The sequence below is a fragment of the Octopus sinensis genome, linkage group LG4 (assembly GCF_006345805.1).
Source record: "Octopus sinensis linkage group LG4, ASM634580v1, whole genome shotgun sequence".
Taxonomy (NCBI): Eukaryota; Metazoa; Mollusca; class Cephalopoda; order Octopoda; family Octopodidae; genus Octopus; species Octopus sinensis.
The window spans coordinates 149,329,336-149,335,852 of record NC_043000.1 but is presented as its reverse complement, the minus strand read 5'-3'; the positions used below and the strand labels follow the sequence as shown (position 1 = coordinate 149,335,852).

General features: G+C 35.9%; 1 protein-coding gene across 3 annotated transcripts in view; it reads right to left on the bottom strand.

Moving 5' to 3' along the window:
- Positions 1–585, bottom strand: part of LOC115210986 — a 66,996-nt gene extending 66,411 nt beyond the window's left edge. The window contains exon 1 of one of the 3 annotated variants that reach the window (XM_036502561.1): positions 219–585. The gene's annotated coding sequence lies outside the window, so the exon portion shown is untranslated. The remainder of the gene's footprint in view (positions 1–218) is intronic. The other 2 variants (XM_036502559.1, XM_036502560.1) reach the window with 2 other exon arrangements.
- Between the last annotated feature and the right edge of the window lie 5,932 nt (positions 586–6,517).

Below are 6,517 nucleotides of genomic sequence, written 5' to 3'. Positions count from 1 at the left end.
ACCACGAACGTCCAATCTGTTAACAAATATGATTAATGCAATGCCTTTATCAATATGATACATTTTCAAAAATTTGCGTGTAGAGAAACGGCAGGAAGAACAAGATGATTATTTGGGAAAATGATGAATGTTTAAAATGTGAAATAGTATTAATTTCGTGCATTTGTGTGAAATAGAGAATAGTGAATGGTGATATTTTGAATAGAGTCGTAACATACCAGCCCGGTGCTCGATACGTATCCAGATTCTAAGAAATGTGTTTCATATTCGTAAATGCGTACCAATATATATACATATGTATCCTCCTAAATGAATTGGTTGGTTGTTTTGTTTTTTACTTATCTTTCCTTTCTTTTCTTTTTCTTTTTTCCCATCTATTATGGTTTTATTTTTCACACGCTCTTATTCGACTGTAGTTCTCTTTTCTTGTGCAGTGCAATATTACATATCTGCACATTATTCCGACAGGCAAGCGAAAATTGGCAAGGAGGTTTTGAGCGTAACGTTAAGAAAGAGAAGGAAAATAAATCGAAAAATAGAGTAGGGACAATAAACGCGACAAAGGAATTGGTACGCATAGAAAAAGAGGAATGGTACTCGGAATGTTTTTAAATTTATCATGCGAAATTATAAGAGTACATATAGACAGGAGGAAGAATAAATATAATTGGAAAATTTTTTTGAAGACAGAAACATATCTTCCGCTATCTTACTCGTTAATCAAAAATATTCGAAAAGAAGGAAATAATTTCAAAAACTGTTATTTTGAAATTCATAAAATTATTTTCAAGTTGAATAAATATTAGGTTTGAAATAATAAATTAGTAAATAACAAATTGTTTACAGGAACTATTTAAATTAGTACAGGCATTTAATATGATATACGTAAAAATCGTTTATTATATTTATATACATATGCTTTGTGTGTGTGTGTGTGTGCGTGTTCGTGCGCGCTCGCGTGTATTTCATTTGAGTTATGTATGAAAACTGTACGTAATGCACCAGAGAACATAATAAATTCATAATTTATATGTAACAATGTATATTTTAGTTATTTCGCTTTTCTCTGAAATAACAGCTCTATATGTGATAATTTGACAGAAAGAGCGTCTATGGTTATGATTGCACCGGGTCTGAATATGCCAAACTAAGTCGAAATCACAACTCGGATGCCCTCTCTCTCTCTCGCTCTCCCTCTGGTCTATAACAGAATATATTTTTGGACAAGTCTTTAAATATAGAAATAATGCAATTTACCTTGCGGTGTTTCTTCCGGCACTTTACCTCCCGAGCTCGAATCGAACCGAAAACAACTTTATCTTTCATTACTTCCGAGGTTGATAAAATAAAGTATCAACCAGATACAGGAGTTGACGGTAGCAACTAACCCAACTCCTTTCAAAAAAGTTAGCCATGTGTCTAAATGAGAAACAATTATATAGAAGTAACAATGGCGTGTGTTCTTGTGTGTTTATAGAGTAGTAATGTATCAAAAGTAATTGAATCTATATCCAGTCATGGAGTGACCACTGGTTTCACATCCAGAAAGGCTTTAGCCTCGTGGATGTCTCGTCAGACTCTGAAGTCGAAGCTTCGGCTTTTAGAGTCTGATGAGACGTCCACTAGTTAGAGAGACCATTGACCAATGGGTTTTGGAGTATGAAGAAATACTCTAAAGCCAAACCCCATAGACCGGCCATATTTATACATACATACATACATACATACATACATACATACATACATACATACATACATACATACAAGGCCAAAGAGGGTACGGGCGTCGCTATATATATTATATGTAGAAAAATACAAATTGGGACAAGAACGTAAAACATTTAGAAGACGATACAAAAAAACACGGACGGGACATTCAGAGCCTTCAATCTTCAGTCAAGAAGCGGATCATCCTCGCAATTTCGGTTCGAAATTGAGAGGATGATCCGGTTCTTGACTGAAGATTGAAGGCTTCGAATGTCCCGTCCGTGTTTTTTGTATCGTCTTCTAAATGTTTCACGTTCTTGTCCCAGTTTGTATTTTTCTACATACATACATACATACAGACAGAGTTCTGAGTTCAAATTCCGCCGAGGTCGACTTTGCCTTTCATCCTTTCGGGGTCGATAAATAAAGTACCTGTTTCGAACTGGGGTCGATGTATTCGACTTAATCCCTTTATCTGTCCTTGTTTGCCCCCTCTATGTTTAGCCCCTTGTGGGTAGTAAAGAAATACATACAGACAGACAGACACACACATAAAAAGGGGTAGGAACCCCCTTTAGCCATGAATGACCATAGGATTGCACCTTGAAAGTTCTCTTCCGAGGCACAAGTCCGGGCAAGATTGTTCACGGAAGACAGCAGTCATCCATGCATACCAGTCTCCCCTTTCCGCGCCACCGATGATATCCAAATGGAAGGCAGAGGCCGATACGTCACAACTCATTTCTATAACTGATTGAACTGGAGTAACGTGAAATAAAGTGACTTGCTCACACAGCCCCGTCTGGGAATCGAACTTACTACCTCATGATTGAGCCCCATACACTGCGCCTTCAGATCCATACATACATACATAGATACATACATACATACATACATACATACATACATACATACAATGTATTTGCAGTACTAGCGTTGATCCCAACATTTGGGATACTTGGTTGCTCTGTAGAGGAAATCCACTCCATATATATCAAAAACCAGCAAAATCTTGGTAACAACTGGGAAATTCCACAGAAACAGTGATGTTGACAGGCTCTACCTAAGAAGAAATGGAAATGGTAGAGGCCTAAGATCAGAGCAGACGGCCTTCGGATGCCATAAGGTATCACTCAGGCAACACCTGCTAAACAACAGCAGAAAAATAAGTATATAAATGCAGTGGTGAAAAGTGAAGCGAGCAATATTGTACAAGTTGGCTGTAAACTCCTCAAGAAACACTCTCTTCCTGATGATCTCCTATACAGCCCCAAAACAGCTGGGCTCTGTTTCCTGAGAGAAGACCTAGATGGAAACCAGTCAGCACACATAAAAAACACTATGCATGGGTATGTTGCCCAGAAGCTTGAAGACAGAAGAATTGCCACGAAGCGCATCCTCTCTTGGACACAAGACCACAACATTACATCACACTTTGAAGGCTATACGTTTGCAATCCAGGAACAGGAGATTGCCACAAAGTACCTGGTGAACAAGAGACGGTGACGCTCTTGTAATCCCAAGGCTGACCGCATGTGTAGGCTATGTCATGTTTCTGTGGAAGACATCACGCATGTGGTTAGCAGCTACACAAAAATGTCGTCACAGTACTACCTCCCTATGCGGCACAATGTTGTTGCTAAAACAATTTACAATGCCATCAGCAAAATAAGACTGTCCTGTTATGAAATACATTCATAAACACCATTTCAAGGAATACTGGTAGAATATTCCCATTCAAACTTGTCAAATTTTAACATAACAGGCCGGATATTGATATTTAGGATGGATGTCAGCTCACTGCAGATATAAATATCTCTTTGAAAATCAAAGAAAAAGAGGATATCTTTGAACAACTGATTCAAAACCTCCAGCTTCTATATCCAGACTATGAATTCAGATTCATACCAATAATAATTGGAACACTGGGTTTTGTTAATACATGCTAAAAAGAGAATATGGATAAACTGTGATTTTCAGAGAGAGAAACTGACCAGCTGATTCGTACATTACAAGTGCAATTACAAGTGCTAAACTGTTCTCAAGTTCCAAATGTGAATTTGTCTGTGTTAACTACACCCCAATGATGGAGCCTTGTATCTTTGTTAGAAACCGGTTCCCTCCTCAGTGGAAGATTTATAATAATCAAAAAATAGAAGAGAGTACATACATGTATATATATACATACGCACACACACACACACACACACACACACACACACACACACACACGTATTTTTTTTTCTCTCCGTGTTTCTTTTCTGTGTATCTTTCTGTTGAAGAGCGTAGGCTCGAAACGTAAAAGACTTGTTTTATTTATATTCCTGAGCGCCATACTAATACAATTGTTTGTTTGTACTCCACCTGCCTTCGTCTTTTGTTTATTTTCATAAAGCTTCCCGTTATATATATATATATATATATATATATATATATATATATATATATATACATACATGCATGCATACATACATACATACATACATACATAATACATACATACATACATACATACATACATACATACATACATACATACATACATACAAACATATATGCATTGTATTTGGTAATAAATCCAATCTGGAACATGGAGCTTCATCAGAGTGAAGAAAAATACATACATAAAAGAAAAGAAGAAGAGCCCTTTTCTTTTATGTATATACTTTTCTTCACTTTGATTAAGCTCCATGTTCAAGATCGGATTTATTACCAAATATGATGAATATTATCTTTAAAATATCAATGGCAATACCATATAACATTGGAAGTAGAAACAACTGTTAGATAGGATACAGTCTGTTTGTATTGAATTAAAACATAATAATTGATGAAAGTCAATTGTTGCATATATATATATATATATATATATATATAAAAGGCGGAGTCTTTTTTTTATATATATATATATATATATTGATAAAACGGTAAGATAACAAAAGAAAGAAAGAGACCTCAATATTATGTAAATAGAGGAAATTTATCTATACAATATGTTACATTACTCGGTAGTCAAGATAAAACTCTGAGTTTCAGATGCCGAAGTGGAAATCCACAACACCATCTCTTCGGTTATCTGGCTATTTGAAAACGTTATGAAAAAATACCGTTAAATAAAGGGAAATTACTCTGTTATAACTCTGCTTGCCTGCGTACTTATACATCGCTCGCATTTTTCGTCATAAAAATTATATAAAAATACATAAAAATATATAAAAATATATAAAAATATATAAATTCTTCTTGGGACATAACATAGAAAGTATGTTCTATCTGTTTTCTTTAGGGGACCAAAAACGTAACAGAAACTTAGTCACATGTGGGCATGATCCGAAAAGCTCTGTCCTTGTATTTAGACATGTAGTAGGGTCTAAGCTGCTTTTCCAGATAAGCCATCTCTCCATGTCGCATACACCGCACCTTCCGCTGCCGTTAGTATAGGGCTTACATCTGGCCAAAATCTTCCATTGTATGTTATAATCGACACCTTTATCTCTTAAAGACCAAATATGATTAGACAATTGTGTCGCTTTTCTTTTGTTCCAGTGCCTAAAGCTCAAAGTGTGGTTATTGAACCTGGCCTTGAAATTACCCTCTGTAAGGCCCACATATTTCTTCGTCGAAACGGTGTCTTTGGTGGTTATAGAGTTTACGGTAGCTTCATATATGATGGTCTTGGACATGCAAGCTCCATTTAGCGGACACAATTCTTTATTCCTGCATGAACAGCTGTTTTCTTCTTGTGTGTTTTGTATGTTATGTTTGATTATGTTTTTAAAATTGGTAGTTGAACTAAAACTAATTTTTAAATTGTGTCTATTGAAGAGTTTCCTATAAGTATGGTTAACTGGAAAATGTCTATCTATCAGTGCTAGGAAATATTTACCTATATTGAAGGCCACCTCGGGTGAGTAAGGGGGCGTAAACCAGATGACCTTCCTATTTCTATTATTCCTTTTCTTTACTGTTGGGCTAGTGATAGGTGTATATTTTATTTTATCGCTAAAACCACTATCTTTTAAAGCCTTATTATAAACTGGGGCAACGCTATAGAAGATGTCCTCATCAGATGAGAGGCTAGAAATCCTCTTACTAATATTTTTAACTAAATTTTTGAATACTATAGGGGGATGGCATGAACCTACATTAATATAACTTAGTCTATCATTGGGCTTCCTATAAGGCTTATAAATATTCTTATTAAGATCTAAGGAAACGTCTAAGAAATTGACAACCATCAAGTTAGTATCTATAGTTATACTAAGTCCGAAGTCCTTCATTAACTGGATAATATCCTTCCTAAAACGATCTTGTGCTGGTCCATTTGTATTAGCTGTTAAGGCGAGGGCATCATCTTTGTAGATGGCGAAATGTACGTTAGGGAATGTCTTACCTAAGGTATCTAGGAGAAAAAGTCCAATTAGATCACAGATGCCTGCCCCATCATATGAACCCATGCTCACATCGAAAGCGTCCTCTGTGTCGGTGTTTTTTACCCACTTTGCGTCCTCACTGAAAAGTAAGGTCTTTCTAGCATGGAAGATTATTTCCTTATCATTGGTACTAATTTCTATGAAGTCACTAGCGAAGATGAGGGCTTTATCTAGCAGTTCTTTAGAGATAGAGGCATAAAAATCAACAATATCGAATTGTGTAAACCTCGCTTTTTTCTGTAGTGAAACACTGCAGGTGGGACAAAAGAAATCGTTTAATGCATCTATCTGGCTTTAAGTAATCTTTGACACATTTTTAAGGATAGATATCTTTAACAATCAATATCACGCTAATCCGCTCAAGCTGCAAACACAAT